Raw genomic sequence first — 12,603 nt, 5'->3', positions numbered from 1 at the left:
TTTACTGTCAGCTAATATCCATTAGCTGACAGGAAGTGTGCACAGACAGCTTTCAAATGGAAATGTGTTATGTGACTGACATACAGCATCACTGCTCAGTTGAAAAAGCCCTTTGAAAAGCTTTGATATAACAGCTTTGATACATGATTTCATATTTCACATTATGAAAGCGTCACACAGAAAGCTGACACCCTGTACCTTTTCCTGTGTTTGAAGGGCATTTTTAAAGTAGGACTATTCTGTTATTTTTTAGCTCCGTATACAATAAACTTCATGGGGCCCAGTTGTTACTGATGTCCACCTGTTTAAACCAGCTTTCTCCTGATCCACTGCCTGTGGTAAACAGAAGATTTGAACAGGAGGTGGATGGGCCTCCTTTGTCTGCGATGCCCATGTCAGGGATTTCCTCTTTATATTAAACCATAAAGTCAAGAGTATAAAAAACTATTTAAAAAAAGCATTAGAGCAGTGAAGCCTGTGATTTTGAGTTGGAGGGATTGTTTGTACATACGCTGACTTCAATGTTTAATATGAGCATGTAATAGTTTATATATAACAGAAAATAAGGAAAAAGGTTTTATTAACTCTTAAATGTGGGAATTTCCTTAAACATGCATTTTGTTTAATAGCAGGAAGGATTGCAAAAACAAATCTGGTTGCATACCAGAATTGTTTTGGCCGCTGTCAGCATGTAATAAATTTATAATAAGTAAAACTAAAAGTCCTTATTTGCAGCGAGAGTTGAAAAACAACATTTCATTTCCAAGTACCATTAAAATGAACTTTAATGGTGGTCAGAAAGTGCAAAATAGAGCAGTGATGTTGGCAGAGGACGCAATTTAAAAGAAAGAGTGAATGACTTCTTCCCATGCCCAATCTCCATCTCCACTTTCTGGGTTTTTTGCGTATTCTAGCTAAAGTAAAATAAAAAATAGAAAAACAAACTGCAAGCATCACTCTGGCATCCATGTAACAAAAATCCAGCCCTACAACCTGACCTCACTCTTGAGTTTGCCTTGCGGTTTCATGCAGCGTTCTCTTTTCAGCTGCCTTTAACAAACACCATTCCTCACAGGACTATTGTGTGTTGAATGTCAACCAGCTCGACTCTACCTGAGGCCAAATCAAAGGAAAACAAAAGGAAAGGAAAGAAAGTGAGAAAGGGATCGAGAGATTGTGTGAGAGAGGAAAGGCCTGGGCCCTTTCTGTCTCTCTTAGACTGGTGAACTTATTCACACCTTATAAAACTTTTAAAACATCTGTTTTGCTTGGCTGGTGCATTTACTATCAAAGGCCTGCATAAAAGTATCCAGTAGAAGTGATAAAGTTTGACATTTGTTACAGCATCAACAGAACTCTAACCTTTTTCTTAATGATCCTATTTGTGAATAATAAATGTGTCTTGAGAAATCCATTTTTATTCATATAGCTCAAAGTCAGATCAATACTCATTTGAAGGCACTTTTTCTGAGGTAAAACCTGGATTACCACAGATATAAACCCAAACAATCTAAAGACACCCAATGAGCAAAAATATAGAAAGACGTGCTAGGGCTGTTCGATATAACGATATATATCTGATGACGATATAAAAACGTCTATCGTTTCATTTTACGCTATCGTTTGTTTCATGGTGTCGCAAAATAAACTGTTTTTGTTTATAAACCTGTTTATTTTCTCATTGTTCTGATGGTCCCTGTAGTGGCTGTATTCAAGTTCTCTCTTTCTCTTATATTTTATATAACCACACTATGGACGAACAAGCGCCTGTTTTTATGCGTTGTTGTTAGCAACAACGACGGTAACAGCATCGCGTGTCTGCTTGTTTATGTTCCACATAAAACTTTCACAATAAAGCTCAAGATCCTGTTGAGACTTTTCAAAATAAACTGAATCACGTGAAAGAGCAGATTATTTACGGATGAGAAGTAAAAAAGAGCCGCCAGGTGCTAAAAAATAAACCATAGACTCAAACGTTAGAACAGGCTTTTCCCCGCAGCACGCCGTGTAATAAATACAAAGAAAACGGCGCCGTTACAACTTATGTCTAAAATGTATCGTTTCATGCATCGGTTAAAAAACTCGACTCCAGCTACACGACGCGCAGCTGGAAACACTTCACACAAGTCGAGCTGCCCGAGTTTCACAGAGTTTACAGAAAATGTTACATTTTTGTGATTTATATCGTTATCGGACGATAGATGTCTTATATCGGGAGATGAGGTTTTGGTCGTATCGCACAGCCCTACGTTGTGCATTTAAAGGCAATAATCATATTTGATTTGATATACCTTTATTAGTCCCACAAGGGGAAATTTCATAAGGCTGCTGACCTATTGCACGCAATGGCGGCGCCATCTTACCCTCTGACCATACATACATGACACAAACATCACATGGGGAAGACAGGTCAGAGAGGGATAACAATGGAAAATGCACCACATGAGGAAAGATAAGGAGAAAAAAATAACTCCCCCCAGACTGAGCTCCAACAGGGAGATCAGTTTGAGAACAGAAAAAACACCTCTGCACATGAAAAACTCTTAATACACCAAAGAAACACATGACAAGCAGCAGGGGGGTAAAGGTGAGAGACAGCCGACGTAGACAGCACATCCGGGCCTGCGTGCGCTGGTCTCCTTGATCCACCGTCAGCATCGGAAGGGAATAAGCGTCGAAGGCGTTTGGAAAGGGAGGGGGGATGAGTGTGTGCATATCAGTGTATATGTGTGTGTGTGTGTCCAGAGTTCAGCTGAGACAGTGTCCTTCGCCCTGCCAGGCTAAGTAAACAGTCTTCCAGCCAACCCAGGTGGCCTTGCATGGAATGGGAAGGAACAGACTAAACTCAGTCGCTATCAATATAATCTGACAAGTATCCTGTAAAAAGAGCTTTACGTAAAAGCACTTATAAAAACGTATAATTATTCTGATCACAGCTAAGGAAGCGTGCTCATAGAGATCATGGTTAAGACAGACATAAAAGCTTGTGCTGTAGAAGCACAAGCTCAAAACTCTACCTCATGTTTCAACTGAAAAGGCGACGTTATGATTTTGTGGTTGACCAAAGCAGCAACTCCAAACGAGCCATTAAAAAACAACAACTATGGGAGGAACTGAGATGGTTGCTGCTTGGGTTAGCTGACATACGTTTCACTTGATGAAGTTAGATTTGAGATTAGAAGACTAAAGGTTGTAGGCATTTAAAAAGATGTTGCTCTGAATTTAGCCAGAACATGTCTTAGCCTCACAAACGACTCCGGACTTTTTCATGGCCACTTAGATGTATCTACCCCAGAAAAACTCTCTTTTTGTCTCCCACTAAAACATCCCTAAACAAGGTCCTCCAGTAAAAAGCGGTCTTTAGTCTACACCTATATTTAGCCCCAGGTACTTTCTGCAGTATATTTGTCCCACTCTGCACTAATGTCTAGGAAGAACATAAAAGGTCAACATTAAAAGCATTTCATTTGCAGAGGGGTCATAGTGGGGTTTGGAGACTAAAAAATGTTCTGCATGCACGGAGCAGACTCCACTTAATTTGATAATGGTTATGTTGTTCTTCCTTTAGAATCCTATTGAACCCAGTCATACATGTGTAATCAGCACAGCATTAGATCTGAGAAGGACAAAGGATGTAGAGGTGAAAGGTTAAGTAGGAACATTTGGAATTCTGTATTAGTCCAGTCATAAAGGGAAATGAGGCAGCTACAGTAACAGCATCAGAAAAATTACTAAACATCACTGCACAATATGCTGTACGAACTATGGCTTTGGAGATCTTCATCGATCTATTTGTAAATCTAAAGAGTTTCATGGTATGTTTTTGGATGCTTGGGGACAATAAGCAACATTGTACAGTGTTTCCCACAAGGCAGGGGGTGCAAAGGAGGTGATGCTTCCACACATAAATGACTATAATGCCATATCATGTCACCTCACCAAATGAAACAGAATTATTCCAGTCACATGACACTGCTGTCACGAACCCTCTTCTGAAAGTATACAACATTTTTACACGTGCCAATTTACAGTCACTGTATTACAGAGTCAAGCGTGTGAGGCCAGCCAGGCCGTAAAGTTGAGCTCAGTAATAGTCTTTTCAGATCTGCAGATCTCTGTGCATCAAACTCGCAAATCTTATAATCAAAGCTGCTCTAACAAGTCACTTTCTCTGTATATTTCTGTGAAACAACCAGCGCATTTACTCACAGCTCTTACAGCAGCACAAAGACCCTGTTCATGTATGTCAGGAGACATGGTCTACATTTAGGCCAGGCAGGGGCAGGCTGATGCTTCGGAGGTCTCCGAGGCAGAGGAGGAGCTCCGTGGAGGGCAGTGTTTCTCGACAACAGGTTCATTATCAAGGCTATTTGCTTTATGGCTGCAATGAGCACATTTTATAATTTTCCTTTATAATTTGCAGATAGGAATTCATCAGCGAGCTGTGTCAGTAATTACCTTCCAGTGTGAGCACTCCGGAGAAAATGAGAATCATTAATTGTTCACAAAGAATTGAGATTTTTCAGATTTTTAATGAAACCATATTAAAACCATTTAAACCTGATTCATGGAGTTTGTGTCAGAAATGGAAACCCTTTAATTCCCCCAAATTACCACTGAAATACACAAAAGTCATTTTACATGCTGCTGGAATCAACCGGCGCTCACGATGAAGGAACTCACGATCTTGCCAGCTAACAAATTTACAGTATTTTATTTCACATCAAAATTAATGTGATATGTTTTTTTTAGGGTTCAGTTGTAGGCCACAGTCGAATGAGTGGCACGGGTGTCGTTACGGTGATTGATGGAGCATCAGTCAAAGCTTTATGAGGAAAGTTACAGGGTAAAAACAAAAAGCACCATGGCCTCTTCATTCCATACTGTGTGCACTTCTGTGTATCATCAGGATGGTTTTAATAGCCATTCTTCTGCAATGTCCTATTTTAAACCTTGACTAATGATTTTTGGACATCATCATCTTTTGCAACAAACAGAGAATAATAAACACACACACAGATCATCTGTTTGAGTATCAGTGGGACATCATGCACAAAATGAACATCATGCTGTAGTCAGTAAGACTTGAAGCTGAAGATTGAGACCATAAACGAATCAGGAAAGTGTTCACCAAGGACATAAATAATAGGCTTGTTTTCTCACCGGCTTTGATAGACTCAGACCTCTTTCTGAGGAGTCGCCCCCTGCTGGCTGTTGAAAGAATGCAGGCACCAAGTGTTGCATACACCTTCCTTAAACAGTGGATGACCAAAACATATTTGTTTCATGTATTATGACTTGCATGTCTCTGGATGGAGTCATCAAGTGAAAGGAACATTCATTACATTTTATAAGCCTTCAAATTAAGGGCGTGGAAGAAGAAAAAGAAAAAGAAGCCTATGATTCCAATATTCTCAAAGAAAAATGCAGATGCACTGCAGTATTGTGCTGTGCATGGTTGGCTGCGCAGCAGTTTTCATGACCTTAATGACTTCATAATATTGCATTTTGTGCGACTGTTTCCTTCTGTGCACAGTTGGCTACTCAGTGTAACACAGTCCTATCATTTGTTGATTAAGTTTGAGGAGGAATCATTAGCACTTGATTTGATGCAATAGATCTCCCTGTTGATGCAGTGTGAGGGGTTGTAAATGAGATGGATGAATAGAAATTGTCATTTTAATTAGTTGAATCCATCAAATACTGAAATGTTCTTCACATGTGCTGATGAGAACGACCTCCTTCAAAGGAAAAGACATAAGCCATGCGATATTATGTCTTTGTAAGCTGGTTGCATGTCAAACGTCAGCTCTCCGCATGGAAGGAGTCTGTGGCTTATTTTCACCATATAATGAAAAGATTTGAACAGTGCCCCCAAAACATTAGGCTGCTTAATGAATGATTGCGCACAAATAACTACCTGATGTAAAAAGTAACCCAGACTGAGCTCAACACAAAGTCTTTTAAAAGCAATAAAAGTTTCATCATAGTCTGTTTTTAGAATCTTTCCATGACTCACTCATAATAACACCGTGTGTGCAAAATTACCTTTGCTTTCTAAACAACGTACGTTAGAGCGAACTCTGTTTTAGTTTGATTTTGATTTCTTTAAAGCATTATTCCAAAGTATTTATGTAGAAGTATCAAAAACTTTTCTTTCAGCTGCACCTTTTGCCAAATTGTCACATTTCCAAGCCTGGACGTGCAGGTTTGACTACTTACTGAAGAGCAGATACGTAAGTGTATCTGCTTTAAAACTTTAAAATGTTCCCGAACATTTAAATACAGAGATTATTAGAGAAATACAACGTTTTAAGCCAATGAGCGACACGGTCTGATCACTATACCGGTGGGTCACAGAAGTATGCACTCATTCTCTGATGCAATTGCAATCTTGTTTGACGCTTGTATGAATTTGCAACAACAGTTTTGTGGAGCATAAATGTTCTGAACTGTTCTGAGTTTCAGTAATGGGCATAAGTAACCTGCAGTAGCTCACGGTACACCAGCCGAGCCGGCGCGAGCACAAAAACTACTGCTGTAGATGCACAAAGAATCAATATCAGTTTAAGTGGACGCTATATTTAGAACATTTTCATCTTCTTTCTGTCAAGGAAGTGAAGCCATTACATGCCAGACTCCATTGACCAAAACAGTAATTTTACGCCACAAAACAAGGGAATTGCTTGTCTAAAGCTCCCTCGACTGGTTCGTTTCTGACTTTGATGTTTAAATGGATTAGTTCACAAAAAACGCAAACGTCAGACAAAGTGAACACGACTCCTGTTTTCTGAAAAGTAACAATCAGTGTTTGTGTTCAGGCTCACGTGTGAACGATGATGTTAACATACTGCACAGACTCTGGGTTATTAGCAATGGACCAGGCTTCATGCTTCAGTGAAACTAAGACCACAAGAGCTGAGACACTGGCAAAGTCTTACTGAGCAAATACTTTACACATCATCAGACTGTAAGATGGAAATTTTATTCTCTAATTTGATATTATTTCAGAAAATATATATTTTTAAAAATCTGCTCTAATAAAAAACTCTTAAAAATATTAAAAACAGTTTTTCTAGAAAATTGCTCATTTTATAATTTTTTAAAACTTTTAGTTGTTACAATAATGTACTTGGTAATGTATTGAGCCAGTCTGAAATATGTATATATATTTTTCTGGAACAAATTTTATTTGCTTGTAGTAAATCATTTACTTTTTTTAAAAATATTGCAATACTAACGTTCTTCTCTGTAGTAGGTTCAAGAGAGAGTTGTGTCCCAGCAGTTTGGTTAAAACCAATGCATTCCTATTTTAGAGTGATAAATATTTACCTCGTGTATTTGAGGCTGTTAAATCAGGAAGGTATTCTGATCATTTCCCTTCTCCAGCAGTGAGGAGTTATATCTCATGCACGGTGCTGTGAAGAAGTTATTATTGTACATTATGCTGCAATCTGAAGAAACGGCTGAGAAACAAAGTCGTTGACATTTTTGGGTCTGAAAAGGAGTACAAAACCATTTGCTTTGGGACTCCAGTGAACTCCAGTGAGAACCACATATAGAGAAACCTTGGTACTGGTGCGTACCTTCCTAGGATTGGCTGACCTACTAAAGTTACTTCAAGAAGGCATTGATGACTCATCCATGAGGTCACAAAAGAATCCAGCACAATATCTAAAGAACTACACGACTCGTTTGGCTCAATTCAGATTATTTGGGACGTTTGGAAAATATTCTGTGCACTTTTTGTTTGAGTCCCGTTACATCTGGCATAAAACGAACAAAGCATTTCATAAAAGGAACATCACCAGTCCAACACGGTGGTGGTCGTGTAAAGGTCTGGGCTTGTTTCTGCTTCAGGATCTGCACGATTTACCAACATTGATGAAATCCTGAATTCTGCTCTTAACCAGGAGAATGTCCTGGTTCAACCCTTGAATCACACTCTTGCTATGTAGCAGCACAATGATCTGGAAACTCCACCTCTGTAGGGCTTAAAAAACAAACTTTTTACACCTGAACAGGTAAGTTTGAATTATCCCTTTTTTTTTAAATAAACAAAATCCACATATAAAAACTTCATCTTGTGTTTACAAGCCTAATAATAAAATCTGAAACGTGTGACAAAAATGCAAATATATAAATATATATAAATATGTGTGTGTGTGTGTGTGTGTGTGTGTGTGTGTGTATATGTGTGTATATGTGTGTATGTATGTGTGTATATATATATATCACACACACAAATTAGAAAAAGAATATGAAAAATAATTTTTCATGGCACTCAATTAAACATGTTAGTGCACTTGACATTATTCAGCTGCTCGGTCTTTTCCACGCAGGGTTTCTTGCTCTAACCTCTCTTTTCTTCCTGCCCAGCTCTGCTCAGATGCGAGACTCCCCTGGGTCGCATACACATAATGATTAGAAAAACAGAATCAGTTTATTCCCCGTGTCTTTGCCTCCCTCCTCCCAGCATTCATGCAGCATGTGGGTACTGCTACCGTACTTGTGTGGGAGGCAATTTTGCGGGTCATGAACAAGAAGCAGTGGTGAACTATGTATTATTTATAAGAACAAACACAAGTGGCAGCCGTGTCTCTGCATCCAGCTCTCCCAACAGAAAGGAAGATTACTAAGACTCCGCCAGGCTGTCTGGGATTCGATTTTAGACAGTGGAGTAAAATGATCAGTTTAGTCTCGACTATGCAACACATGTGAATGTAGAAGATTTATAAAGTCCAGCTTGGAATCTGCTTCCTCCTGAAAGAACGTCTTAAAAGTCCATTTGCACCTGTTCAGTTAATTATTGAGTGATGATATTTCTAACTGTTTGCTACATTCACGCTGCTCCTCAGTCTGGTTGAATTTATCGGGTTTGCAGGGTGTGTGCTGGCAAACAGCTATTGACAAGAGCGTAAATTGATTGGTCCGTGAGAATGTAAAGCTTTATCTCTTTTAAGATAAGCTGTCTTTGGCAGAGGGTTGACTTATGGATTACCATGTAATGAAGGGCAAATGTTGACTGTTTTTCCTTAAAAAACAAAAATGTATCTTGGAGATATGTTCCAAGTGCTCTGGGTCACTGTTTATTAACCATGACTGCAAACGTACAGTATTTAGGCCTAGCTCAGTCTGAAAACATTTGCTTTCACTTTTGTTGTTGTTATTGCATCTTGTCAGAAAATGTACTCCTGGCAAAACAAAAAAGAAGGCGATTGTCCCGTTAGCGTTACAGGATTATCAAGTGTACCAACACATGCACAGCAGCCGCGATAACGACCCCGCAAACGTCACAACGTATTGGGTGTAAACAAAGCATTTTTTGCTGAGTTTCACATGCCTGGTTTAAAAGCGCGGCTGATGATTTAAAAAAAAAAAGAAAGAAATCCAAAATGTGTCAGTCAGATTTTTCAGCATGGAGTTGTACTGTACGTGTGAGCTGTGAGGGAACTCTTCACGTTTGCTTTATGTCTTCATGGCTCTGGATCAGACTGCTTCCTGCTCTCTCAGCTGCACCGTGGATGCTGGAAGGTACGGGTGGTACACGGCTGCCAGTTCATGCTGACAGGCCCGTCAGCAGAACTGACAGAACTGTCTGTATTAGAGGGCGCGGGGTTGTGCTGTGAAAGCCAATGAGCAAATGTTTGCTCTGCCCTCCATCGTCTGCACCGTGTGTTCACTTCATAGGCAAAGCAAATATTCTACTTCTGTTGATATATGATTGCTTTTCATGTGGTATCGGATAACAACATCATGAGAAGTCATTCACCTAGACACCTTTTATTATTTACAGGCTGTCATTTGTTTTTATGAGTGGTACCCAGTATTCAGTGTTTTTAACCCTTTCAATCACTGACACTAGCTGCAAACATACAACAACACTTTTCCCGTGTTGTAGTTGTGCGTCTTATTTTGAAAGAAATATTTATGCGTTACCATAGCGACCAGAGAGCATTAAGGGGCAGAGAGGAGGCTGTTACTCTCAGTCTTTCAGGAGGATGCTGCTAATAAAGTCACGCAATTACACAGTGAATTCACGTTTATTGTTATATTCACAAAACACCACAGTGTTTGTCTCGGTCGCGTCGTTTTATTTTGTTGTATTTATCCACAACACCGTCCGTGGAGCAAAAACTGTTGGGGAGCGCTCTGTTAGACCGTGTAAAAGATGGGAAGAAGGTCAATGTCGGAGCGTCAAAAGTTTAAATAATAAACTTAAATTATTATGTTTTTCAAATACAGGAGGTGAGACTACATTCATACTGTCGTGCATGTGCAGTCACATCCACTATATATCCTCAAATCAGTGAAAACGTAGATCCACAATCTGTCAATCCAGTTTAATCATAATCACACACCGGGTCACGTTTACTGACTACACAACAACCTCAAGCAGAAACAACCTACTTTAAACCACATCATGGTCTTGTATGGGTAACTGCAACCAAACACACATGGTGCACTCAAAGAAAAATAATAATAAAGTACAAAAGCACGTCTCGGGTGCACAGCAGGACGATTTTTTTCTTTCAGTGTAGAAATGGATTAATGAGCTCCCCATACTGTGGGACAGCTGCTGACTAAAACTAAACCAATAACTTTTAGTCCCAAAGACACTTCCCCAAGTGTGGCCCATGTGTTCCAAAGTCATATAAATAAGAAAAGCAAACATCAGAAAGTCAGAATTGAACAAAATAAATGAATAAATATAAAACCCAAAGCAACTCAAGGAGCCAAATGGAGACAGAAAGATGGACACCGGAACTACACTTATCAAAGACTGGGAGGCAACACACAGGATTGATTCTCACCACAGAGCGGGACAGTACGGCAGAAATAACCTGAGGGTATAATAAGAAGAGCAGGGAGAGGGACAAAGGAAAGAATCAGACATTTACAAAGCCACAAGAACGTTTTATTCAAAACAAGAGTAAACTTTAAGGCGTCAAAGTTAACCCAAGAAGACAAACAAGAAGACACGGAAATGCTAAGGGTGATACCTAAAACTAAGAACGCAAAGCATGAACCTCACAAAGACCTTTATGCTGATAACTCATCCAAGAGGTCTGTGATTTAGTTATGGTCAGAAGGATTTTGTAACACAGCGGCTGCTCGTTTATCGCGGAAGTTACGTTCTAAAAATAACTCGCGATAAGTGAAATCTGCGAAGTCGCCAATTTATTTTTTACAATTATTATAAATGTTTTAAGGCTGTAAAACCCGTCACTACACACTTATGCACTTTCCTCAGACAGGCACGAACAGTTTCTCTCTTGTTTAAACTCTCAGTTCAAACCTTCGTAGGAAGTCCAGTATTAGAGAACGAAACCAAAGGAACCCGCAGGTGACGGCGTTTCATCCACACCGTTGTGTTTGTTGGGGAGAAAACTTACAAACACGCAGTGCAGCACTTCAGAGTCACTCTGCTAGCGATTGAAGATTTATGTACATTAAAAAAGCTGAATTCTGCACTGCACAGGAGACACGGCATGAAATTGATGTTAAAAAAAATCCACCAAACAGCGAGGCCGTGAAAGGCGAACCGCGTTATAGCGAGGGACCACTGTACTGTTTGAATAGAGACTTCCTAGCAGGTATGGTTCTAATCATGATGCAGTATCTTGGTGCTGGCCTTTGTTTGTGTCACTTCCTATTAAATTAAAGTAGCTCTCTGTTCTCTGCTTTAATGCCACTTACATTAATATTCTTGTAATTTATGCTGCTGATAATAGTACTGACAATTATTTCAGACAAACTTCATTGACCTCTGCACCTCAACTGATTGCTTTTTGCCAGAACTGTGCATGAGAAGCTGCCCACTGCTCAGTTGGAGGCTAGCAGGAGAACTGCAGTGTTTCTGAGGAGAAGCCAGATTGTTTATATGTCACTTTGACTGATCAGAGGTTGATTTGCATGGCTGCTTCCTCTCAACTCCACAGCCTAATGAGTCTCTGTGAGGGGAAGGCACTTTTTGTGAAACTGTTGTCACTTGTCATTGTGAATTGCCTCTGAAACACAGCTTTATTCCGCCTCACACAACATTTGACTGCCTGGCTACATGCCTAGACACCATTAAATTCTGGAGCCCAAATGAGAAACGGGCCTGTAAGACAAGTGTGCTGCAGTGGGTGACAATGAGACGCGAAGCAGTGGGCTGTAAACTCAGGGGGGGTTCAGGAGTAGCTTTGCTGAAGAATAGCTCTGACCTAGGAACAGTATTAAGTCATTAAGTCTGGGAATTTGAGATTGTCCTTCTCCAGGGTAATTTTCCAGCTGCTTAACCTTTGTCTAAGACAAACATCTGGAAGTTTCTCTGCAGAGATTTTCAAATAAAAAAGTTACTCAAAACTTTCGATGGTAACTAAAACATAAACTAACATAAAAATGAGATTTCTTCCCACTTGTGACCCAGAGATGAAAGATTTTTGGCATCAAAATTTGACTAATGTTTTCATTCTTAATCGAACCTCCAAACAGAGTCTGATGTCTTGTGATTGTGGTCTGAAAGGAAATCAAAACAACAATGAATCTTCAAAATAATAAAAGCAACAACATGTTTTCCACTGTAGCTGCAACTTTCACTTTTATATGAATATCTCA

At 39.6% G+C, this 12,603-nt stretch overlaps 1 protein-coding gene across 7 annotated transcripts in view; it reads left to right on the top strand.

Moving 5' to 3' along the window:
- ptprfa (protein tyrosine phosphatase receptor type Fa) overlaps window positions 1–12,603 on the top strand; it is a 353,347-nt gene that overhangs the window by 110,201 nt on the left and 230,543 nt on the right. The window lies entirely within an intron of this gene.

The sequence above is a fragment of the Aulonocara sp. 'chitande type north' Nkhata Bay genome, linkage group LG15, assembly GCF_057382095.1.
Source record: "Aulonocara sp. 'chitande type north' Nkhata Bay isolate Kocher_YH1m ecotype deep benthic linkage group LG15, A_spYH_male_GT1.1, whole genome shotgun sequence".
In the NCBI taxonomy this organism is placed as follows: Eukaryota; Metazoa; Chordata; class Actinopteri; order Cichliformes; family Cichlidae; genus Aulonocara; species Aulonocara sp. 'chitande type north' Nkhata Bay.
This window is presented reverse-complemented; position numbering and strand designations above follow the sequence as displayed.